This window comes from Vicugna pacos, chromosome 4 (genome assembly GCF_048564905.1).
Source record: "Vicugna pacos chromosome 4, VicPac4, whole genome shotgun sequence".
In the NCBI taxonomy this organism is placed as follows: domain Eukaryota; kingdom Metazoa; phylum Chordata; class Mammalia; order Artiodactyla; family Camelidae; genus Vicugna; species Vicugna pacos.
Window position 1 is genome coordinate 19,495,547 of NC_132990.1, and position 24,490 is coordinate 19,520,036.

The 24,490-nt window shown below is 36.6% G+C and overlaps 1 long non-coding RNA gene across 3 annotated transcripts; it reads right to left on the bottom strand.

The window, feature by feature from the left end:
* Positions 1–4,322: 4,322 nt before the first annotated feature.
* LOC140695997 (uncharacterized) lies at positions 4,323–23,867 on the bottom strand. 3 transcript variants are annotated; one of them, XR_012071905.1, is made up of 5 exons: positions 23,801–23,867; positions 9,563–9,678; positions 8,860–8,895; positions 7,724–7,860; positions 4,323–4,670 (listed from the first exon to the last, which is right to left on the bottom strand). It is a non-coding gene; the product is annotated as an uncharacterized lncRNA (long non-coding RNA). The 3 variants fall into 3 exon arrangements; XR_012071903.1 differs by having other exon boundaries at positions 9,461–9,678; XR_012071904.1 differs by lacking the exon at positions 8,860–8,895 and having other exon boundaries at positions 9,461–9,678.
* Positions 23,868–24,490: the final 623 nt, after the last annotated feature.

The window sequence follows — 24,490 nt, forward strand, 5'->3', positions numbered from 1 at the left end:
TATGTCTGTCGTAGTGTAGAAGTACACAACCACAAATGTATTTTCTTCCAAAGTTATCTCTTTATTTGTACGTCTTCAAGCTTGTGGGCAAAAAAAAAATGTTCATAGAAAATTATTCAGAAATATGATTGTGTAAGTACTATAAAGAAATTGAATTGTGCAAGTGACTTTTCAAAGCACTTGTGTAAGATTGCTTTGGGTACTTTCAATTTTCATGAAGTACTTATTCTTAGGAAAACATTGTTTTGTCCAAAGTTCATTATTATTTTTCTAGGGAATTCATTTTCCTCTAAATAAGAAAAAAATAAAATAAAAATGATTCTACTAAAAATGATTTTTTAAACCAAGCCCCAAATATACTTTTTTTTCTTCTAGATTCATTGTGACAGGAACAGATAAAATTGAATAAGACCTGAATGTATTATCCTGTAAATTGAATATAGGAAATTATTATCCTATGTAGGAATATATGACTATAGGAATGTATTATCCAGGAAATTGAATATCCTTTTAATTGAATTGAACAATCAAATGAGATAAATTAACTCAAATACCTTGCTTTAATTTTCCTTCAAGCCAGCATATGAGTTCCCTGAATCATTTAAATAATATCCCCCAATTTCCACTTCCCTTTGTGATGACATAGTCTATATTTTCTTATATAAGAAATACAACTGTAAGATATCTTGGAGTGCCAGGAAAGCCAAAAGGCAAAGGGAAAATCCATCTAAGAGCACACCAAACAGGAATAGCAGGAATTGAAGATGCCTGCCCATTTCCAAATACAAGGGCAGAGGACGAGGGAAAAGAACAATGACATGTTATAGCCCAAGAGCTAAAATTAAATGCTTGTAAACAAGTCTTGTTGAAACTAGAAGCCAAAGTAGATTAGACAAACCAGGTAAAGAGTTCTTTCTTGCCAAAACATGCCAGGATAAGAGTCACCTAGCACTGAGACATGGCTAGTGATAGAAGTGAGTTTAACAGTGGAAAACCACAGAGGATTCTGAACTTGTGTGGCAGCTCTTAAATTCTACATTAAAGTATAGCATGTACCTAAAACCCATATTTCTTCTTTATCCCACCCAAAAAGCTGAAAGCCAGTTGTATTGATATAGAAATCGGAATGAGAATTTCTAGCTGAATATAATTATTTCTCTAACATACATTTGTTGAGTAAACACTCTGGGCCAGGCCCTGTGGTTGAAACTTAGAATAATACAAAGATGAATAAGGCATCCCTTAGTGGTGTGAGGAAGACATGTATGCAAATAATCATATGAGAGCAATCAAGAGAAAGGGAGAGAAAGTAAGGCCAAATTGGTATGTTGATGTGAGAATTTGGAAGAGTCACCTTTAATCCCACACCACAGGTGGGTTACTGGCAACTTGTCTGACCAGAGTCCAACCATAGTATTAATTTTTACTGGATTTCAAATTAAACCTACACTCCTGGGTCTCTGATATAGCTAAATCATGGAAATAGACCTGGAGTCAATATAAATATATATAGTACATTTCCAAAACCATTTTGAGCTTGTTTCATAAGATCATTCTCAAAGGCATGCAAGAAGTAAGGCATTATGCAAAGATACTAGCAATTGCATTTGAAGAAACTAAGAGGCTATTTAGTCCAGTCATCTGTTGAGGGTGCATTACTGACAGGTGCACACACATCAGTCGAGGATGGAGGCCTCCAGTCCACAGCCCACCCCCAGCTCCTTCCTTTACTACAAGGGGTCTTGCACAAACCTGTGAACACTACAACACCTGCTCCTTCATCAGTCCTTGACCTTGGAAAGTGCACACAGTAAGACCATCTGCCTTTGCAAAGAGGGATCTGAAAGGGTGCTTGGGACCATCTGGGCAGGGAATTCTGGAGTCCAGAGTTTCAGAAGCCAGGTCCAGGAGAGCACAGTGGCACAAGTTGCGGTGGGCATGGCTCCATCCCCAAGGACCCCATGGATTCCTTGTCATAGATGGGCAAGAATGGGGAAAACCAGAGTCTAAAGCTCATGGCCAAGGGCAGAGGGCAGTCCTGGATACACAGAACATCAAGTAAACTTTTATAAAAATAATTACTAACTTAAGGGATAACAAAACAAAACATTGTATAAGACAAGAAATATCATCATAGTTTTTTTTACTGTTAAAAAACATTTAAAATATAATCAAGTTTTTTTCATGTGAAAAACAAACAAAAAGCCAGGAGTTATGAAAGAAAACACCACCCATTAAATTAACATACTATTCCTAACTTTGTCATGAGCACACAAGTATAAACGTGCCTAAGTAAAATGACAAACAAGCTAAATATCCATTAACACGAGAGCATAAATGAGTTACTAGAATATCTGTTATCTCTTTTAAAATCTACAGTGACTTTAAAAGAATGAACTAGCTTAGCATAGAAATACCTCTATATATAGAAGTGAAGGAAAACAGAAGAAAACAATTTAGACTGTACACTTGCCTTGTTGTTTGATGTAACTTAAACATTTTTTCTAAAGGTTAAGCAAAAGCAGAAAATGGCACAAATATACAAATAAAGTATGAAATATTATGCATTTTTCACTTATCACTATTATGTTATACTTCCAGAATTATAATAATTTAGAGTGAATTTTAATTTAAAAATATTTGGTATTTGTATTAGTCACTTTATCTACCAAAAAAAAGTTTGTCTTTTAAGACAAATTAAATGTCTTAAAATGCATGTAGGAATACTTTTAATATTATCCTTAAATATTACTACGTTGTTGTAGACTCTTTCTCTGGAGGCACTTTTGCAAGCTTTATCTTCATTAATGTTTAAAGCCTTCCATCTAATTAGCCTATGCACACTATAATTTCAATTGAAAAAGAGAAAAGTGAACTTTGACCCAACTTCTGTTATTAAATGGATATCTTGCCTCTGTACCAGCCTAAAGCTCATGTGTTGTCATTTGTCTTTACTCTTCATTATAAGAAAGGAGAAAGAAAAGGAGAGGATGGGGAAAGGTACCAGAAAAAAGAGGAAAGAACTGACCATCTTTTCAATAGCAGGAATTGAAAGGCATCTGTTAAATGTCGCCCTTACACTTACAGTAAGTTAACAACCCAAGCCCCATCCTGCGGCTTCTGCTTTACTGCGATGGGTTTTCTCCTTTAACGAAGAATTCTCTTTGAGTAAGTTCATGTCTACAATGACTCAAGACCCTTAGATGTGATCATAGCCTTCTCTCCTTCTAGGGAAATTCTTAAAGATAAAAAGCTAGAGTCTCACTTTCATAAGCCAAATTTACCTCTAGAAATGAGGCAGCATGCCACAGAAAAAGGCAGTACAGCACACATGGAGCCCCACACAGGCAGGGGCTCAGCCCAGCAGTTCAGATCAGCCAGTGACCTTTCACAAAGAAGAATAAGATATATACACAGGGAAGCAACCGCTCCACTGGTGCCAGTGTTACACAAGTAGAGCAGGTGCATCCACCCTCTCCTGGTGCCACAGCCCAAGCCAGACACACCCAGACTTTCCCACTCACAGGGCCACCGGGGCTGGTCTGAATTCAAGTCAGTGGAAGGTTATGGCGTGAGGATAGGCAAGAGCTCTGCTTGATGCCAATCAACATATGCATGATTACCCAACAAGGAAAATAAGGAAGTAAAGCAACACCTCCACACTTCTATACAGTTCTTTTCAAAGGACTTGAGGTAGACAAACTGGAACGAAGAACAGTGTTAGCTCAAGAAGTATGAAATGAGCACCAATGCTCTCTAAAGCAACTTTCCAATTCCAGTAGAAGAATCTTCAATAATGAGCCAGGAAAACATAGTTACAGCTGCCCTCGACAGCACTTACTGGTTTTCTATAAATACGTTAGTCAAACTGCTGAAACAACTGAAAAAAAAAACTAAGAGAAATTAAAATAATAATACCATTATGATGATAATAATAATTACAGTTATCATTTATTAAGCACCTAGTATGTGCCAGACAGTTTGCTGTATTTAGCTACATAACTTCATCTTCACAACGGTCTGTGAAATAGGTCTTATTATCCCCATTTTACACATAGGGAAGTACAGCAAATCTAAATTAAATATATTCCCCAAGAATACTAGCTGGAGTCAAAGAGCCATAATCAAAACTCCAAATGAACTGTTTCCACTATACCAGCAATCAGCAAACTGTGAGGCTTGCGTCAAATCTGTCCTGCTGCCTGTTTTTGTAAGTAAAGTTGTACTGGAGTGCAGACATTCTCACTCATTTATGTATTATCTACGGTTGCTTTGGTGTTACAACAGCAGAGTTGAGTAATTGTGACAGAAACCACATGAGCCACCAAGGGTAAACAGTTTACTGTCTGGCCCTTTAGAGAAAGCATCTGCCAACTTCTGCAATGCAGGATGCCATTAAGAATTTTTAAAAGGTTGAGAATAATAAATACTTTCGGAGAATTATGAAATTGTAAGAAATGGGAATTCACTGCAATCAATTTTGTTGTTAAATGCTACCCGAAGACATGCTGCCTATGCACAGAGCTTTCTTCCACTCCTCAAAACCTCAGTTGTGTTTCAGGAAACTAGAAGCTGAATTTTAGCAGCTGATTCTTCCATCTCCCTCCCAGTCCGACTTCCAGCTTCTTCTCACCTCAAGTTCTCACAGGACATCTCACCAAACTAGGCACCTAAGAGAGAGAGAGAGGGAGGAACACAATGGAAAAGTCATGCAATAGTTTCATGGAACTTCCATTCCATTTTCAGACCCTGACCACCTGCCACAGGGAGGCTCCGAGGAAGGACAGGCCAACTCTCAGGGTGTATTTAGTTTCGGCTTGCCAGCCTGGTGCGCCTGGGTGGAGGAATTTATAGACTAGAATAATAGAATCTGGATCTGGAAGGCACATCAGGTAATAACCAGTTGAGATGTTTGTTTGTTTCTTTGTTTAAATGGAAAATGTGGACCAAAAAAAGCCTTTCCCTGGAAAAAGTATTATAATCTTATTTGTATATCTATGACTCTTTGTGAAACACACAAATGTTAAAATACTGAGGGTACTAGAAGTTCCCAGCAGACTATCTTGTGGTTATTATGGAGGATAAACCATTTACCCTGTGATTTTACGTGGTTTTCTATGCATACTAATTGTAATACACTATGCCAAACAAACAAAAAAATCAATTTGGGGAAAAAAAAAAAAAGGACCCAACCAAGCTGGGTGACTTGTCCAGGATTAAAAAGGTAGCAACAGAGAAAGGCCTCTCTTACCCCTTCTACCATACAGTCAAGAGGATCTGGTTTAAGGCCAGATCAACAACTGTGTCCTATTCACCAGCTTCCATATATTCACCCACTTCATGGCCTTTATCAAGGTCACAACTCTGATGGAAAGAGCACCTTTGGGGAATCAGGTAGACTTGTGCCCAAGCCCTGATTTGGTGACTTACCTTGATTTAGGAAATTTAGGAAAGTCAGGTCAATTTAGGAAAATCGGTAAACCATGTTAAGCCTCGGTTTTATAAAAGTGAAATTAATTGTTTCCTGAGTTTAAAGAAGATAAAATGAGATAGTACATTCCGTGCCTAACAAAGTATCTGGCACATAGTAGGAACTTTCTCAGCATATGGCAAACGCTAGTAGTATTGTTCTTACAAGATGAGAAAAACTGTATCACCTCAGTCTCCTCTAGGACCAAGGTCAGTAGGTGTTAGTAGTTGCACCAGGTAGCATTTTACTCTTCAAGAATAGATGATAACCTGCTGGCTGCATATGTAGAGGTAAAGAATTCACCTGAGAAAGCTAACTTTTAACTTCCTAATCAAGTCTTGTACCAGTTGTGTGTAATTGCTATTATGTTATAATTTATGGACAGCCTTGTTTTTAATTATAAGGTTTTTATTGGAGAGACAGGTTTCGGGGTGAGTCTGCCATCTGACTTGCCAGCACTTGTTGAAGGTTTTTATGGTGTGACTGACTCATTTACGTGTGTGTGTATGTTTAGGAGTTCTACTATTAATTTTTAGCTAGTCTGTAGTGAGGAACCTGTGACTCAAATTCATCCATATAGGCACCTCCCCCCCCCACCCTCTCTATCCCTTCACACACCCCGCCCCTCCCCCTTTTACGACTATTTTCAGATTTTCTTCAAGGTTTTATGCAGATAGACTCACTTGGAATGGTCCTTGCCTAATTCTCTTTAGCTACTTGCGCATATGAAATAGAAGCACACACTGCTCAAACGTGAAAATCTCTCAGGTAGGGCAGGGGATGGAGAAACTAGGGGGAATCAGTAACAATGTAAAAGCATGGCTGTTATTTCCTCGTGCTCAGTGAAAAATTAATCAATTCAAAAATCAAGTCAAATGAATCAAAATTGATAATTTTGTAGAGTGAGTACCTGCAGGAAAAATCATCTGCACATTGCGATCAGCAAGTGGTAGTGATAGATCAGTGCTGTAAGTTGCCTGCAGCGGAAAACAGAAAACAGGAGTACAAAAAGTCCACAAAGAATAAACAGAAAAATGAAAACAAAATGGGATGGACAGCAATGCAGCAACTCCATGATAATTAAATAATACCAACAGCCAGACTTCTGTTAAGTACCTCCTACATGTGCACACGAAGCCTACATCTGAAGCCCAGGACAGGGCACAGGGGAAAGTTATAAATGATCATGTTTTGCAGATGCAGGAGTTTTCTGTTGCTATTGACTTTAATTTTCCAACTGCTCTATTAATTAAAAGTATAGGAAAGCGTAGAAGAAATGAAGAGAAGGAGAGGGAGGGAGAGGGAAGGGATGAAACAATGGAAGAATAAGAGATAAAGTGTCCAGTGTTAGATATCACAGGCTGTGAGGACTGCAAGCACCTGGGGCCTGTGCAGAGCCGTGTTCACTTCATCCCACCTCCACTGACTCACTTCCGAAAATGACCCTGTGGACTTGTGTTATGTATTGCTGAATAACAAATTAAATCCACCACCCCACCAAAATGAATGGCTTAAAACACCTGTGGTTCAGGGTTCCGCAGGTTTAACCGGGTCCTCTGCTTCACAGTCTCTCACCAGGCTGCAGTGAGAGCCCCAGTCACGGCTAGGGGCTCAGCTAAAGGCTCACTTGGGGAAGGAGCTGCCTCCAACTTGATGCCTGAGATTGTTGGCAGGACTCATTTCCTTGAGGGATGTTGAACTAGGGGCTTCGGTTTCCTGCCAGTTTTGGCCAGAGGCTGCCCTCGGGGCCTCTCTCCTATGGCAGCTTTGTTTCATCAAAATCAGCAAGAGAGAGAGTCTTCTAGCAAGGTAGAAGTGACAATCTTTTGTAAACTAATCATGGAAATGATACGTCCTCTAAGTTGCCTCAATTCATTGGTTAAAAGTAAGTTACTCAAGTGGAAGGGATCACCCAGGCATGAATCCTAGGGGACTCAGGAGCTGTCTGAGAAGCTGCCCACCCAACCTGGCAATCTTCTCTCAGTTTTTTTGTTTGTTAATTGTTTTTCTACCTGATCTCTATTCAGATTACCACAAAATTCCAACATAGTCATATCTAAATCAATAAAACTTTGTTTTTAGTTCTAGATTGGTGTTCCTTAGAAGCATTACTAATACAGTAGAAGCATTGGTTGATATGGAGAAAGCGTAAGTACCAGGCCCAGTTCTGGAAATTTACTGGCTATAAGGTTCTATCCATGAACCTGATTTTCTCATCTTTGAAATGGGGATAATCATGCCTTCTCTGCTTACCTCATATGACTCGTATGACAAGGACCAAGGAAGATCATGTGTGTCAGTGTTTTCCCAGGCACAGTAACAGCTCTGGAGGTACTTGAGATGATTATCAGTGGTACATGGAATACAGTTGGAACTTTTTTCAAGTGTTTCTAGAGTGGATTTAAAAAAAAAACATAATTTGCACAGCAAATGCATGATTTTTTTTACAGTTAGTATTGTTTAAATGGGACTTAGAAGTTGGAAAAAAGGTGAGTCAACTTAAAGAAAAAAATTGAGAAAATAATATAATAGATCATCTAAGAGTGGGGTAAACACTGTGAGTGGTATACAAATGACTACGTAAAATTGAACGTGCTCCACAAATGCATCAAATCTGATTCATTAATTTATGTCCTGTGACTCTGGTTTAAGAAGGTAACTAGGTATATTCTTTGTCACTAGCCGAGCAAACCTGACTACACCTGGTGAAAGAGACGACTGCTTGAAAATGTAATCCTAAATTTTTTGTCCACAAATAACCCTTCTATTTTATTAATAAAATGTTTATATTATTTGTACCCTATGCATTTTCTTTTCCTAGCAGTGTATTAATAATAACTTCCATTAATTAGGAGCTTACTGTATGCTAAAATGTACAATTTTAATTAATACTTATCATATGAGGAAGGTTGTATTATCATATCTTATGAATAAGGAAACTGAAGCTTAAAGAGGTTAAATAACTTGGTCAAAATAACTCAGCTAGAAATAGCAAAGCTAGAGTTCAAACCTAAGTCTGCCTAACTCCAAAGCTTGTGTTAATTCTACTCTGCCAGTAATGTCTTAAAGGGCTGAACTTCCACTCACTATGCCCACACTTCATCCTTTTCAACTTCTTACACTTTTACATCTTGGCATTGTAGTATTTTTTTTTCCTCTGGAATGTGGGAAAATATGTCAACACCAGGGCATTCCAAACAAGGTGAGAAAATTAGTCATTTTTGCCAAATACCCAGACAGGACATACACGTTAAATAGAATAAAAGAAGCAATTGGTTCCTGGCTCAAACTCTTTCAGCCCACTCACTCTGAAGAACAGAGAAGCAAACAGAAAGATAAAGTTCAGGCATTTTCTAGGGCTCCTTCCAGGCAGGGATGCTGGCACTCACCACTTCCCCTGTATGACGTCTCAACCAAGGGCAACTCTACAAGTAAAGAAGCAACGCGTTATCCATGGGCTCCAAATACCTGGTGAGCTGTTTAACTGCAAAGAATCCTCTCCTCAAGAAAAGAAAGACCTCACTTTTGCTTTTTCAGTCTGGCATATAAGTTTTGACTGAAACCAAATTTCCCAAGTGATAAGGGTAACTAAAATGTGTTTAATCTTCTTTTCAAGAAGTGCTTTGAGCTTTCTGCCTTTAGACCAAGAAAAATAAACTTAAAAAATCTACTTTGAGAAAACTGATCACTGAAGTTATAGCTCGCAAACCAGTGGAAATGAGAATTCGGGAGACTGCAGAGAGTGGAATGGTCCCAGATAGGAGATAGTACTTTCCATACTCACATTATTCACTATCCATTTTGTAGCAGAAAGCAAGTTTTTGCTTATTTGAATCATAGGATATTAATATCACAATATTCAGACCTTAGTAATTATGAAGAAGGTAAAACGAACTTGTAAAAATACAAAGTCTGAAGTAAATACATGAAATTGGAAATTATGAGTAAATATTTGAAAACAGGCCATTGGAATATTCTCTAATAACGTACAGATTAAACCTAGAAGAGATGTCTTCCCATTGCTCTTCTCTTCCCACGTATCCCTGGATGACGGCACACACAGTGGAAGGCAGGTGCCTCGGTGGCACATACCTCCGTGACCACAAAGAGAGTCTTGTAGGTTGGGTCAGAAACCAGATGGGAGGTGCTGTCTTAGCATGGCCACCAACATTCTCTCTTCTCTGAATCCTTTAAAGAGTCCAGTATTCCTGCAGCACATCCAAAAATCTGGATTTGTTAGACTGCCTCCTCTGTAATTAGATTCATAGCCAACATTCCATCAAAAACCCCACTTAGATGAACCTCAAAATGTACATGGTCAGGCTCTCTTATTTGGGTAAGGTAATAACTGCCAGATCTCACTCTCTTGAGAAGTGCATTTTTCCTTTGTGACTAATAAATGAATCTTTGGGGTGAGACCAGAAACTATTCTGTTCCCCAGCTGTGGTCTATTGTGATCCCTTGGGGGCACAATACGGTGATTTTCTAAGTCTAGGATTCACTGTATATTAGTTACCATGCTCTAGAAAGAGAACCTTACTGTCGCTCCCACCTCCAATAGATTATTTTTTACATTTAGTGTGGTTTTAAGTTGTATCATCATTCTTTTTGTTGTCCACATTTTCTCAGATTAAGCCAGTTAGAGAATAAAAGTTTATTTTGAGGAATATGGCAATGTTAAAATTTTATTATGCCATAATCAAATAATCTAAAAGAGGATTATAGATAATGATGATATTATCATTTATATTTATTATTGTTATTATTGTTATTTAGTAATTTATTTGTATCATGCCAAGAAAAGGAATTGGATGTCTTTGATCAACTCAGGTCTATCAAGGCACAGGTTTCTGAGTGATACTACATGTGATTATAAAATATTTCAAAAACTATACATCAAAATCAGAAACATTATTTTATAAATACCTCTGATAATTCACTGTTAAATTTCAAGTGCTAATCCGAAATTAGGATGCCAAATTTTAAATCCTAAAACTATCTTTATATTGATTATGTTTTTGCTAACTCTTTATTTGTACTGGTTTTGAAATTTTCACTTCAACATCACCTAGGTTTATAACCACATCAAACACAACTTGAGACTAGGGTGTAAAAATTAAAATCCTAAAACTGCCATAATAATGATACTGAATTTTGGCTTATGATTCTTTTTTAAAACTTTCATTTCAACTGTGCCTTGGTTTATAACCATATCTAGTTTTCCAACACTAAATTGTCAGTACACACTTATAGGAATAGCAAAATTAGAAACCCAAACCCAACATGCCTTATTCTTGTTCCAAGGTCTGTTTCTTAAAACTTTTATTTTAACTCTGTCAAAGTTTCTCTGAGATGAACAGTCACTTTGCATTCAGTTTATGATTTTTGAGAAAATGGTTTAATTATTGACTTATTCATATAACAAAAATTATTTTAAAAGTCCTTCTATGATGCAGGTATTGTTTTCTCATTAGACGGGCCTTGTATGTTTGAGGATGTGGTATAAAATATGAAGTATATTCAATTTAAAAATAACTTCTTCTAAGGGTCATTTCTATAATACGATTGACTTTACAGCAGAAATTGCTACCCCTGCTAGAATAAAGAGCCATGAGGATGGGGATCTTTTACTATTTTGTCACTGATGTATCTTAAGAGTTTAAAAGAGTGCCTGGCACATAACAGACACTCAGTAAATATTTGTTGAGTGGCTATCAGATGTGTTAAATAATCAACACACTTGTACACAGAAATGAGCAACCATGGAAAAAATATTCCTCATTCAGAAAGGGCACTATTTTTACATGATTTTCTACTAATACTGTTTTCTCAAGATTTTTTTCACTTAGTAAGAATGCGTACATAAAGAAATTTTAGAAGAAATTCTTATCAGAGATGTCATGTAGTAAATGCCTTCTCCTGGCATTGTTTCTGAGTGTTTTTATGTAGTTCTCTGATTTTTTTTCAGTAGATTATTCTAAGTTTGAATCTGAATCACAGGCAGACCTCATTTATTAAACTTCACTTTCTTGTGCTTCACAGATACAGCATATTTTATAAATTGAAGGTCTGTGACAACCCTACATCAAGCAAGCTTATTGGCACCATTTTTCCAATGGCCTTTGCTTACTTCGTGTCTCTGTGTCACATATTCATCATTCTTGCAATATTTCAAACTTTTTCATCATTATTATATTTGTTATGGTGATCTGTGATCAGTGATCTCTGATGTTACTACTTTAATTGTTTGGGTGCATCATGAACCGTAGCCGCATATGAGGACAAACTTAATGGGTGAATGCGATGTGCGTTCGGCCTGTTCCCCCGACCTGCCATTCTCTGTCTCCCTCCCTCTCTTCAGGCCTCCCTATTCACAGCAATATTAAAATTAGATCCGTTAGTCACCCTACAATGGTCTCGAAGTGTTGAGTGAAGGAAGAGTTGCAGGTCTCACTTTAAATCAAAAGCTAGAAATGATTAAGCTTAGTGAGGAAGGCATGTTGAAAACCAAGACAGGTCAAAGGCTAGGCCTCGTGCACCAGTCAGCCAACTTGTGAATGCGAATGAAAAGTTCTTAAAGGAAATTAAAAGTGCTACTCCAGTGAACATATGAATGATAAGAAAGTGAAAGAGCCTTATTGCTGATATGGAGAAAGTTTTAGTGGTTTGAACACAAGATCAAACCAGCCACAGCATTCCCTTAAGAAGCCTAACCCAGAGCAAAGCCCTCACTCTCTTAAATTCTGTGAAGGCTGAGAGAGGTGAGGAAGCTGCAGGAGAAATTTTGAAGTGAGCAGAGGTTCACAAGGTTTATGTCTCCATAACGTAAAGGTGCAAGGTGAAGCGTCAAGTGCAGATGTAGAAGTTGCAGCAACCTATCCAGAGATCTGGCTTAAGATAATTAACAAAGATGGCTACACTAAACAACAGATTTTCATTGTAGATGAAATAACCTTGTATTTGAAGAAGATGCCATTTGAGACTTCCATAGCTAGAAAGGAGACATCAATGGCTGAATTCCAAGCTTCAAAGGACCTGCTGACTCTCTTGTTGAGGACTAATGCAGCTGATGGTTTGAGTTGAAGCCATGCTCATTTGCCATTCCAAAAATCCTAGAGCCCTTAGTAGTAATGCTATACTCTGCCTGTGCTCTATAAATGGAACAACAAAACCTGGATAACAGCATGTCTGTTTACAACATGGTTTACTGAATATTTTAAACCCACTACTGAGACCTATTTCTCAGGAAAAAAAAATGTTCTTTTCAAAATATTACTGCTCATTGACAATACACCTCATGACCCACGAGCTCTGATGGAGATAGATGTACAATGAGATTAATGTTGTTTTCATGCCTGCTAACACAACATTTATTCTGCAGCCCATGGGTCAAGGAGTAATTTTGACTTTCAAGTCTTACTATTAAAGAAGTACATTTTGTAAGGGTATAGCTGCCACAGATAGTGATTCCTCTGATAGATCTGGGAGAAGTCAATTGAAAACCTCCTGGAAAGGAGGCATTAAGAACATTTGTGATTCATAGAAAGAGGTCAAAGTATCAACATTAATAGGAGTTTGGAAGAAGTTGATTCCAGCCCTCATGGATGACTATAAGGGGTTGAAGACTTCAGTGAAGGAAGTAACTGCAGTTGTGGGGGGAATAGCAACAGAACTAGATTAGAAGTGGAGCCTGAAGCTGTGACCAAATTGCTGCAATCTCATGATAAAACTTAAATGAGAAATTGATTTTTATGGATGAGCAAAGAAAGTGGCTTCTTGAGATGAAAACTACTGCTATGAAGACTGTTGAAATGAAAACAAGGGATTTAGAATATTACATAAACTTAGTTGATAAAGCAGCAGCAGAATTTGAGAGGATTGACTCCAATTTTGAAAGAAGTTCTACTGTGGGTAAAATGCTATCAAACTGCACTGCAGCTTCAGAGAAATCTTTCGTAAAAGGAAGAGTCAGTGGATGCAGCAAATTTCATTGTTGTCTTATTTTAAGAAATTGCCGCTGTCACCCAACCTTCAGCAACCACCACCCTGATCAGTTAGCAGCCATCAACATGGAGGCAAGACCCTCCACCAGCAAACAGATTATGACTCACTGAAGGTTCAGATGATGGTTAGCATTTTTTAGCAATAAAGTGCTTTTATTAAGGTGTGCACTTTGTATTTTTAGACATAATGCTATTTAGCAGTTAATAGATACAGTATAGTGTAAACATAACTTTTATATGCACTGGGAAACAAAAAATGTGTAATTTTCTTTATTGCAATATTTGCTTTATTGCAGTGGTCTGGAACTGAACTTACAATATCTCTAAAGTATGCCTGTATATTTATATTTATTATATATAAATAATCAAAGAAAATGTTAAGCCTACAAATTTTAAAATAAAAAAAATCAACAATGTAAAGAAATGTAAAGACTTTCTTCAGAATGATTAAGCAAATTTAGACACAGAAGAGGTGGTATCAACATATTTTATCAAAAATTTTTGCTGGAAAATTTTCAGAATTAATTACTATAACTTCTGCTAATACTTTTCCAAAAATTAAACTTATTTTCTATGCTAAGATTGTGACAGAAAATTTCATTTCTACATTTGTCAGTATAAGTTAGTCTAAATTAAAACTATGTACTCCTCTCTGAGCTGCTGGCCCATTTCTCCAGCATTGGACATCTCCACCCTGGATATATCACCATGTGTGAAGTTCAAGCTCTCTGAACTCAAATTCATTATCTTTACCTCAAACTGCATTTTCATCCAATGTTCCCTGTTTTGGTGACCATGATCACCAGCCTCTTCAGTTGTACAAACTTGCCTAACATCTTCCTCTCCCTCATCTGCCATCTCAAGTTTATTGTTCAGCTCTGTTGAAGTTACTTCTTAAGTATATCTTAAAACATTCTGCTTCTCTTCATCTTGGGTACAAACACTTCAGTCCAAACTACGATCATCTGTCCTTGAACTCTCAGCCCACTGGTATCCACTCTCGCTTCTTCTCAAAACCATTCTCCAAAGTGCATCTAAAGTGTTTTTTTTTCTTTTTTTATTTAACTGAAAATCTGATCACATCATTTCTCTGCTTAAATACATCAATGGCTTCTCCTTTCCTTAAAGATAAAAATTCCTCACATGGCCTATACAGCCCTAAGATTTTGCTGTGCTTATTTCTCTAACCACAGCTAGCTATACTCTCCTCCTCCATCCCTATGCTTAACCATAATTCCTTCAATATGTCCACACTTTTTCCCACGTCGGAGCTTGCCACATGCAGTTCCTTCAGCCTGGAATGTTCCTCCTTACAATGACTGCCTCATTTCTTTGATTGGTTAATACCAACATAAACCTTCAGATCTCAACTTAAATATCCCTTAATTTCCCTGACCACCAGACCAGATCAGCTCCCTCATTATGCATTCACATGGCATCCAGGACTTTTACTTAATGGCAGTTACCATGTTTTGTAGTTAATACTCTATGATTTGCTCATCACTTACACCTAGCACATGGTATCTGATATTTAAGAGGGACTCAACATCAAAAATTTTAATGGACAAGTAAATATTTTACAGATAGATAACAGTTCAAGATTTTATTTTGGCATTGTTACTAAAAATATGGATGAACTAAATGTGGATTAAGAATATGTTTTTAGGAGGATATGAACATGTTGGTATTATTTTCATCACACCATGACGTATGTTATTGGTAATATATGAAAGGATGGCTTCATAAGAGGCAAGAAAAAGTTAAAAACATCAAGAGAAAAGAGTTCATCAGGATCCAAATCTTCAGAGAAGAAACTACACTGAGATGAAGACTGAAATTATTGGATTTAGCAACAAGAAAGTCATTGATTACCTTGGCAATTGGTTACCCAGATTCTGAATGAAAGCCAGATTACAGAGGACTGAATGGAAATAGAGATAACATTCCTCTTCCAAGGATCTTAAATTCTGAACATGTAGCTTCTCTAGCAGTGCAAAAGGTAATTATTTGATTGTGTATGTGCTGTATGATTAGATCTACAAAAGCAACAATTTCAGATGAGGAAAAAAATCTTGTTTCCATTTCACAGTAACTCATGAAGGTGGAGGCTTGAATGTGGTGTTGGATCCACAGCATATCAGATTAATCAAATCTTCAATCCAATTCATCCTGCTGAAGATATGTGTATATGCACATGCATTTTTTTTAACAAAGATGCCTCATAAAATTTAAATTTTTTTAAAAAATTACTACCTTTTTTAGAGTGGGTTTTATGCCAAGAGCCCTGGGGGGGAAATATACTTTATCAGAAATGTATGAATTATCCCTAATGAAAGATTAGTGCTAAATATAGTCTAAAATAATGCCTTTCTGAGAAAACAACACAAATTAAATATGTAGTTTATGCTAAATAATGATCTTCAAAAGAAAATTAAGGTAAAGTAAAATTCTCAATTCATTGATCTTTTTTAAAGCATGTTTCAAGAAATTAAGTAACTATCTCTACCTTAAGAAAATATTTTCAGCTAACTCAACCTCTTATTCCCCTTCCTGATACTCCATCTGCAATAGTAACAGTTGTGAAATGTACTGGATACTCATTAAAACTAGACATCAAAAATAAAAGAGAGAGAGAGAAGTCTGGACACAATTTTATTTCACACATACTTGCTGGCTCCTGTATTGCTGAGTTACTCAATATGTCTAACCTGAGCAGTGAGTCATTTCAGTAGGAAAAGAAGTTTGTTTGCTGATGTAGCACTTCTCTGCCCTCTTTGCATGCAATGACTTATTAAATTCTCTTCAACATGAGAAGGTGCTTTTGTTTTAAAAATACCATAAGTTAACAAATACATACCAGTGTCTCAGCAGAATCCATTGACTTAATAAATTAGATATATTATTCATTATAGAGTTTCTAGCAAATGAGAACTGTACGTTACTTCCATTATAAGGGACACAAGCCAAGGTTGGCCTAATTTTTTAAAATAGGGTTCCTGCTGAAATTGAGCAATATGTGATAACTTTATTCAAGTGCAAGCTTCAGTGAGAGAGTGAAATTTAATAAAATGAGGAAATGAACTATTGTATACCTGAAATGAGTGCAGTATGCTCCTGTGTGTGCACATTAAAAAGTTCAAACATGCCTGGGACACAGAGAGTCTGAATTCAGTTGAGGGTGGTGGAATGAAGATAGAAGACCTGTAGAGACAGAGGATTTCTGATTTTGTAATTAAATCATCATTTTGATCTCTCTCGCTATCTAGTTGTCATTTAACTCAGTGGTTTTTCAAAGGGAGGCACCCCATGGGGCATTTTGGATATTTTTTAGTGGCATGTTTGGTTATAAGAATGATTTGGGGGTCTTCCTAGCTCAGGGATAGGCCAAAAGACCCATACCATTGAATTTTTAGTGCCACCCCCAGACACTCAAGTAGGTGAAAATATGTATAAATATTCTGAGCTAAGAAACTAATTATGTTTAATATGTAAACATAAAATCTTAGAAATATAATGACCAGCTGGGTAGCAGTAAGGTCCCCAGCACCCAGGTTGTGCTTTTTACATACAGTTTTCCACTAAAAAATAATCAGCACCTCTTTGAGAAATTGCTGATACCAGGCATAGTACAGGAAATGTACAAGATAAAAGTGGAATATATTGTCATACCAGATATCAAGGATTCTGTTAAAGACTACTGAAGTCATGTTAAAAAGGCTCAGGAACCAACTTGCAGGAGCTCCCCGTGACCCAAAGATAGGGCTTGAGCATCAGTGGGAATGATAATTACAGTGAATTGAAACATACCAACTGTGTTTAAATGCATATACTTACAGTCATTTAAAAATTAGCAGTCGCCTTTGGAAGAGGCTAGAGAGTCAACTCATTGTTTGGAAACTTGAAAATAAGATATTCGTTCTGTCTTTCTTATGTGTACCTGAGGGCAACCAAATATTTAATAAAGAAAATATTCTCTTTATAGAAGTAGTCCAGCTAGTAGATGAAGAGGGGTTAATGGATGAAAATATCACCATTTTGCAACTCGTTTAAGTGAGTAGCAGATCTAAGAAATGATTATCAATGGCTGCTGAAAGCATAGAAAAAGAGATACTCAGATAATTTGCCTGTTGGTGAAAGTTTATAATTCTACTTGTGAAGTATTTTTTCCAAAAGATCAAATCTGAATCACTTCCAAACTCTAGATCTAAATAACAAGTTATAAGAAATACGAGTGACAGAGAAAAATGGTAAATATCATCATGAAGAAGCATTCTACAACATCCAGGCTTCAGAAAACTACAGAATTAACAACCCAATTCTTGCAAGAAATAAGTTGAAAATGAAAAAAAAAAAGAAGAAATAAAGGAAAACTTATAGATTATAAGAGACACAAGAGGCTAGTATAAATTTCAACCAATTTCAATGTGTTAATCTTATTTTCATCCTTATTCAAGTAAATAAATTATTAACAACAGTTTTAAAAAAACAGTGAAAAACGATATGCATGAAAATTAGAAGAGACTCTGTATGGACTGAATTATGCCCCCCCCCCATCAAAACTCATATGTCAAGTCTCTAACCCCCTGTATCTCAGAATGTGACTGTATTTGAAGATAGGGCATTAAAGTGATTAAGTTAAAATGAGGCTGTTAGGGTGGGCCCTAATCCAACCTGACTAGTGTTTTTATAAAAAGAGCAAATTTGGACACACAAAAGAGATACTAGGGGTTTGCACACAGGATGACTATGTAAAAATGCAGCAGGAGAGAGACCATCTGCAAGCCAAGGAGAGAGAACCAAAATTGAGAAAATAAAATTCTTTTGTTTCAGTGGGTCATATACAGCTTGAAAAAGCCACAAAAATAATTCTGAATTTCTTTCTCTCCCCATGTAGAATCACTGTCTTAGATCCAACCAAATGCAAAAAACACACATAAATGAAGACATAGTCATGTCACTATTTCTCTTGGTCACTCAACTGATTGTATTTACACTTTTTTAGGAGTTCATATATAGTTTCACCAACTAGAATATAAATGCTATCATTAAGGATCTGAATTATTTATAATATTGGAACTGATTCTACTCCCTCCCTTTTATCTTCTTCCAAAATTCTATGCCAATTTACCGTTTACTTTCTCTCTCTTCTCATTTATAAATAATCCACCCTATTAAAAGAAAGGGCAATGACAATTCCAAATTTCAGCTGCTGCTGTATTCCCATCCATTTCATTTCTTAAATGTGTTTGAAGAATTAACAACAGGTTGTGTTTCATCCTACAGACAGCTGGGTTTCAGAGAGAGGTAAAAATGTTTCATTATCTCACTCTATCATCCAGGACAAATGTGCTATTGTATTACGTGTGAAATGTCATCTTTGAAGTCTGTTAAGTGTGTGCTGTGAAGTAAGCCATCTGGAAAACACAGTATAGACTGAAAAATAATTATAAATCAGTTTTTGTGCTTTTTTTTCCAGTTAAGCCTACCATGACAGCTGCTAAAAACACTATGCAGTGTAAATGGTAGAGGCTCTGAAGCCACACAGTTAGATCATATATCCAACAATGATTAGTTAGCATGAAAATTACTCAATTTATCTTTTGTCTAGCCTGTAAAAATGAGATACAAATGCACATTGCATAGGAGTTTTATTAGGATTAAATAAAATAATACTTGTAAAGCATTTGGAACAGAGTAGACAATAGTGTAATTTCTCCTCTCTTTTAAGTATAGAGGATATTTAATATTCTTTACGTAGAGAATATTAGATAATCCAATAATATTTGGAAACAAGGTTGAGCAGGTTGGTTTAATAAAGAAGCACATTAAGCTTCCACGTGGTTTCTATTTAGAGGAGACAAATGCTTTGGAAGATCAAATTTAAAGCTTCAGGAATTCTCAGTCTGGAGTGGGTTAGGACCACCTAGATTTTGCTTAATAGGAAAGCGCTGTCCGTGGTGCTAGCAACCACGCATACCCCAGGTAACATTCTCCCTGTCCAAAGTTATTTTCCAGCAGTTTGTTTTGTGCAGCTCATGTATCTGTCTCTGGGAATATTATCAGTCATTCTGCAATTTGGGTTTTTCCTATCTTAACATGCTTTATCTATGTCCCCTTCAACAACAACAAAAATTCTCTTTCATCTTATCAACTTTGAATAGATTTTTTTTTCAGACACTTTGGCCATGCCTATCAGTTAAGAAGATGGCTCAAAAATTGGCTTAGGTTATATTTTTCTAATCTTTTTGCTAAGTTTCAGAGAAACCCAAGGCTCGAAGCAAGAACACAGGAAACAATTAATATTCAATACATTCTTTAAAGACTCTCTTTAGCTGCAACACCTCTAAGAAACTTTCCCTGCACTTCCCATCTTGAGTTAAGTTCCCCTCTTCCTTACTCCCAGGGTACCCTGTAGATACACTTCTCAGTAAGGTTATCATTTTAAATTGAAGCCCTTTTTTGTTAGTTTTGAGTGTCAGTAGAAAGAGTTTCTTAAAATCTAGGACACTTTTTTATTTTTTAAGCACTGCCAGCTTGTACCCACTTCACTCTTCCTCTGTTCTCCAACATGCCATACCTACCTATGCTGATGAAGCATGCAGTTTCAGAAGACTAGGCCAGGGAAGTCATTTCAGTTTAAGGAAAATTTATGGTCTTAGCTTTCATTCTCAGTAATTCATGCAGCCATATTTTGTATGCAGTCGTACAAGTATCCATTTTAGACTGGAGTTAAAGGTTATACACTTATATGGTAGTAGTCATAGTCATAGTAGTAGTATATTCAAGCACTGTTTTCATTCATCTCTATGTCTACCTTTTCAAAAAGGAAATCTGCAAATAATATGTTGTTCTACATCTGAGTTCTTGAGTACCTCTTTATCCATCATTAGTAGCCTTTCCTTCAATTCCTCAATCCTAATGCTTCTGGCTCAGTTTCTTGTTGTAAGACAGAACTCTCATTAGTAAATTCTAACCTGAACTCATTTTGATTTGGAACCCTGGAACTTTGCCTATGTTTCCTCTGTTTTTCTTACCATGAACTAGGATTCTATTTCATCCTGGATGGCCCTCCTGGAACCCAGACACTGCTACCTCTCTGACCATTGCCAGGAGTGGCTTCATTTATCATATTTTGTAACCCACATGAGGAATTTATATTTTCCACCCTTAAAATTCTAATATCTGTGGCCTGAAAATCTTGGTTCATATAGAGAGAACAATCTCACCATGGGATATTGGAAGGATCCCCATTTAAGTTCTAAATTCTGCCCAATCACTTCACACTGAGAGACCAGTTACCCTCCTAAAGGGGGTAATTGATTGTGTTTATCTGGAGAAGATAGGGCTTTTGAATCTAAGAAGAGGAAAATGCATTTGATATTCAGATAATCCATTGGAATATCTCTTTATATTTCTCTGCCCAATTTTGATAATAAATGGACAAGAATATCAGTCATTGTCTGAGAAGTGCATGGTGACTAGCTCACAACTCTCAAGAATGAAGGTCTATTTCTCCTACCAATTTAGACACCTAGATCACCAGATGTGCAAAGCATGAGAGAATCTAGAATGGGTAGTTGAAGAGGCAGACAGTGATTATTAGTAGTGGTTTTACAACCAGCTGCAGCAGCAGGGGCTGTAGTTTGTTCCCCTAACCTTCACTAGTATTCTGACTTGCTCCTGGAGTAAACAAGACTTCAAACAAAAAAATATACCAAAGGAGAAAATGCAGAGCTGAGAAAGAGGCAATCGTTTTTACAATAAAAGTGAGAAATATTTTTTAACATTTTTAAAAACAATTTATTTAAATTTTTAAAAGTAATTAAAAGTTCACCCATTTCTCACACATCCTCAACCCCCAACTCTGGAAACCACCAATCTGTTTTCTGTATTTATGAGCTTGATTATTTTTGTTTTGTTTGGGGGAGGGGTTATTTTTGTTTTAGATTCCAAATATGAAAGAGATCATATAGTAATTGTCTTTCTCCATCTGACTTATTTCACTTAGCATAATGCCCTTGAGTTCCTTTCATACTGTCACAAATGCTAAGATTTCATTCTTTTGGGGGCTGAAATACACACACACACACACACACACACACATACATACAGACATATATATATGAATTACAACTTCTTTATCCATTCATCCATCAATGGACACACTTAGGTCGTTTCCATATCTTGGCTAGTGTAAAAAACTATGCAGTAAACAAAGGGATTCATACATCTTTTTGAGTTAGTGTTTTCATTTTTTTCAGATAAATACTCAGAAGTGGAATTGCTGGATCTTATAGTAGTTCTACTTTTTATTTTTTGAGGAACTTCCATATTGTTTTCCATAGTGACTGCATCAATTTATATCCCACCAACAGTGTACAAGGGTTGCCTTTTTGCCACATCCATAATATATCACTGTGATCCTGATTTTCATTTCCCTGATGATTAGTTACATTGAGCATCTTTTCATGTGTCTGTTGGCCATCTGTATGTCTTCTTTGGAAAAATTTCTATTCAGATTTTCTGCCCATTTTCCAATTTGATTGTTTGGTTTTTTGCTATTGAGTCATATGAGTTCTTTACATATTTTGGATATTAACCCTTATTAGATATATGGTTTGTAAATATTTTCTCCCATTCATAGGCTGCCTTTTCATTTTGTTGATGGTTTCCTTTTCTGTGAAGAAACTTTTTGGTATGATATAGTCCTACTTAGTTATTTTTGCTTTTGTTGTCAGAGTCAAAAAATTATTGTCACGTACTATGTCAAAGAGCTTACTGCCTATGTTTTCTTCTAGGACTTTAATGGTTTAAAGTCTTACATTCAAGTCTTTAATTAATTTTCAGTTAATATTTGTGTATGGTATAAAATAGCAGTCAAGTTTCATTATTTTGCATGTGGCTGTCCAGTTTTCTCAGTACCATTTATTGAAGAGATTGTCCTTTCCCCGTTGTATATTCTTGGCTCCTTTGTCATAAATTAATTGACCAGCTAAGCATGGGTTTATTTCTGGGCTTTTAATTCTGTTCCATTGGTCTATGTGTCTGTTTTTATGCCAATACCAAATTGTTTTAATTACTGTAGCTTTGTAACGTTGTTTGAAATCAGAAAATGTGATGCTTCCTGCTTTGTTGTTCTTTCTCAAGATTACTTTGGCTATTTGGGGTTTTTCGTGGCTGCATGGAAATTTTAGTAGTATTTGTCTATTTATTTGAAAAATGCCATTGGAATGCTCATAGGGATTGCATTGAATCTGAAACTTTCTGTTGGTTTGAACACCACTGGAGAGAGTTTCTTAAAATCTAGGACCCACATCTTATTTAACTGTGGACTCCTATAATACAGGATACGCTGAATTAAGTTTTGTTGAACCAGATTTAATGACTGAATCCATTAGAGGGACAGTCCAATAACACTTCTTTAGAAGATAATCTGCCTTTGTTACATTTGGATGTGCACTAAATTTCAGAGTAATTAGATTGTTCTGATGAAGATATTCTTGACTGAGCCTATTTGCCACCACACCCACCCATATCAGTCCAGTGACAGCCCCTCAAGGTAACTGGCAAAGAACCAAAGCCATTCATTTCAAAGACTCTGGCTTCCTACTGTCCATCTTTCCTCTTCCTTCTCCCATTCTGCCTACATACCTATAATACCCAATATACCATGCATGGGGACTGGCCCCCTACACTAAACAAAACAGTTCATCCCTGCTTTACACCCAGCAGTAGACTTCGATTCCTCTTTTCAAACAGGAATGGAATCATCATCAACAAATAAAAAGACATTTTTCCAGGTAAGAATGAAGGTTCAAATAAGAGTGGAAGGAAGAGGAATTAAGAAACTGAAAACTAAGAAACAGAGGTGTGGTCAGAGAGAGAGAGAGAAATTGTTATTAATGCTGCCCCCTTAATTTCCCCCACCAGGTGGGTTTCATCTCTGTTGAGACTCAGTCAGCAGATCTTTAGCCCCAACCACCAGTTCCATGTATCCCCAAACCCCCATCTGTAAAGAGCTCTTCTTCATTCTGTAGTTTATTGGGAGGAGAGGGGTTCAAGCTAAGGCATGCTAGAAGAAACTTGTTGAGTTTCTTATTTGTGAGTGAGCAAGCAATTGCCCACCCTTTAAGACTGCGTTCCTTGGCACTCTAAACCAAAAATGATGTTACAGAGAAGAGCTGTTCAGGTTTAGGAGAGCCTACTCTCCTCATCAAGGTTTTCAGGCAACAATTACATAACTTGTGGTTCTCTTCCACAAGTTCAGTAGAGTATCACCTGTAATTTTTTAAATCTTTAAAGCAATGCATATGTTAAACAAACTCACCTAAGAAGATTAGGAAGAAAAGCAAAGCACTTGGCCTTTAAATCTTCAGAAGTGGATTTAATGACAGGTTCAGCCTGTTTAATGACAGGCCCAGGACCACACCCCTGTTTTATTGTTTCATTATTACTGCATAATTTCCTTTATTACTCATGATAAATAGAAATAAAATACTTGCTGAGCTGGGTTTAAATAGGTTAGAGTGCAAACAAAAATAGATTGTTCAAATATCATGAAACTGGATCTCAGATTCTTAAAATATATATTTGTGTTTTTTAAGTGTCTGACGTGTACCAGGATGCAACTCTCAATCTCAGACTAGTTGTGTGTGTGTGTGTGTGTGTTTTAGGGTCGTATCCATAATTTAAAGATGAAAAGAATAAAAAGCACATTCAAAACAGGATTCTCAGTATTTTTTGCTGAGACTGATTTTTTGCTGATTCAGATAGGGAGACACCAAATTGCTAAGGCTGATGCAAGATATGAAGCTAGTGAAGTTCAAGTGCAGCCTGGGGATAAATTTAACTTGCATAACTGGTGTAGAGTTGTCACTTTCAGGCATCTTAAGAGGGATGGAATTTTTTTAAATGTATTTTTCTCGGCCTTTTGATTATACAGGGAGCGACTGACATCTCCAAGTAAAACCAGCTGGCTCGGAGCTGAAGGAATAGAAATCCTCTGCTCCGCCTGCTG